The sequence below is a fragment of the Mus caroli genome, chromosome 13 (genome assembly GCF_900094665.2).
Source record: "Mus caroli chromosome 13, CAROLI_EIJ_v1.1, whole genome shotgun sequence".
NCBI classification, from domain to species: Eukaryota; Metazoa; Chordata; class Mammalia; order Rodentia; family Muridae; genus Mus; species Mus caroli.
The window spans coordinates 89,093,434-89,095,967 of NC_034582.1; positions in this window are offsets into that span (position 1 = coordinate 89,093,434).

Genomic DNA, 2,534 nt, shown 5'->3' on the forward strand with positions numbered 1-2,534 from the left:
CTCCCTCCCTCCCTCCCTCCCTCCTACCTCTGACTCTTCTTCACTCTCTGCCATTTGTCTTCACATACAAAGAAAAGCATTTCAGATGTGAAGAGGAAAGTGGACAGAATCATTACAGATGACCCGTTAGAAAGAAGTCGCCGGCTTGTTTATTCACTCTTACAAAGGCGTCATTTCTGCCGCAGAGAGGAGGGTATTCAGATATAATTCCCCATGATTACCCTTTGATTGGAGATTCTTTCCCAGCTTCTCCTGGGTATTTGGAGCAAACAAGCTCCCTTTAGGTACATCCCATCCATCAAACCCTTCTTCCTCTTTCATGAAGACTGCTTTGCAGGTAAACATGCTCTCCCTGTTAAAATGGCAAGAAAAGAGATTTCACAGTTGCCTCAGACCTGGAAAAGAAATCTTTGTCTGTGAAATTTGTTCAGAGAGCCACATGCATCTCCTGCTCTGGGAAGAGCTAGACAACAGAGGAAGAAAAGCCTCATGAAAAGGCAGGTAAACTTCAATGGCTAATTGGGAGCAGAGGCACCGAGCTATCCACCCCCACTGAAGGCAGCGTAATGAGAGCTTTGAGTACCGCTGACGAGACAGTGAGTGGACTGGCATGGAGCTGATGATTTAGGGGGTCCTCATTCTGGAGCTCTAAATGGGGTACAGGGATCTGTGAACTCTTGAGCAGAGTTTGTAAGTATATGGGATTTCTTTCCCGGCCCATGAGCCATCGGTTGTCAAGAAGTAAGAATTACCATCTCAAGACAATCCTCTCGGGGAAATAGACAAGTTGGACAGGACTATATCAGTGTGAAACTTTGTGTTTATGATATCAAAGGTGCACATTTAAAGTATTTTTCTTTGGAAGAGAGTCCAGGCAGGCCTGTCTAGAGAGTTAAAAGCCAAGTTGGAGAGGAAACTTGAAGAATGGCTGAGAATTGGATTTAGATGATTCCCCAGTGCAAAGAATGAAGCGACTCCGTGGCTTGCCAGAACAAAAGCTCTTTACACGGAGTCCAGTGTGGCCTCTCCTAGTCAGTGAGCATCCGTCTCTGAGGTCATACAGAGACTTCGGGCTTCTTGCATGCTATGTCCCTGCCTTCTGATGACTTGAGAGTGTCCTCTGTCAGAATCCCCACATTTAAACAATAGGTAGGGGATCATATGAGAAAAGATGCCACTTCCCTCCACATCCCTTCAGTCAGATGACCAATAAGAGGTCATTGGTCAACCTCCAAGGGAGGTTGGGAAATGTAGTCTTTACGCTCAGGTTGAAGAGCATATTGCACTTGGACCTGCTTCCATGAAGCAACAATACCAGAGTGTCTAGGATTGCAGAAAACACGCTGACTTAGAAACTGAGAGAAGGGGGGCTGGTGAGATGGCTCAGTGGGTAAGAGCACCCGACTGCTCTTCTGAAGGTCCGAAGTTCAAATCCCAGCAACCACATGGTGGCTCATAACCACCCGTAATGAGATCTGATGCCCTCTTCTGGTGCATCTGAAGACAGCTACAGTGTACTTACATATAATAAAATAAATAAATAAATAAATAAATAAATAAATAAATAAATAAATCCTTACCCCCCCCCCAAAAAAAAAACCCAAAATGTTGTCATGGACAAAGTAGTCCTCAGATGACACGCAGGAGAGGCAGGCTTATAAGAAACAGGAAGACGGTCAAGTGTCATAGTACAAGCCTTTAACCTCAGCTCTTGGGAGGCAGAGACAGGTGAATGTCTGAGTATGGGCCAGCCTGATTTACATTCCAGGATATATGGGGCCACCTAGATTCTGTCTCAAAAACCAAACAAGAAAGAGCTAGAAAGGCATGCAGGCAGTGAGAGGATCACAGTCATGTGGAACCTATGAGCAAAGATAAAGGCAGGGAGATTTAGAATTATCGGTAGTGGAGCCCTGATCAATGAACTTACAAAAGCCGAGGCCAAGCCAGGGAGGGGGTGGGGTTGGGGAGAGGAGGGGGCAGAGAAGGGAAAGATTAGAGAGATTGAAGGAGTGACAGGGTGGTCAGTCAAGACAGACAGTGATCTCTGTTCAAGTTACTGGAGAAGATCAGGAGTGGGTTTAGAGAAAGGCAGAGGCTGCCAACAGGAGACAGATGTGAGGAGAGACACAGGACAGGCCTGGTGTGGTTTATCTCTTATGTTATCAATATGCCAAGGTGTGGTGGAGCATACCTTTAATCCCAGCATTCAGGAGGCAAGCAGAGGAAAGCAGGAAGCAGATCTCCGTGAGTTTAAGGCCAGCCTGATCTATACAGTGAGGTGCAGATAAGCCAAGGTAAGACCCTGGCTCAAAAGTAGCAGTAAAAATACTACCAATAACCTCTTTTAGTTTCTTTCCCAAAAGATTAAAAATTATCATTAATTATTTATTTATTGTGTGTGTACCCACTCCCTCCCTCCCTTCCTCTTTCTCCTCCTCCTCCTCTCTATCCCTCTCCCTCTCTCCTTCTCCCTCTCTCCCTCCCCTTCTCCCTCTCCCTCCCCTCTCCCCCTCCCTCCCCTCCCTCCTCCC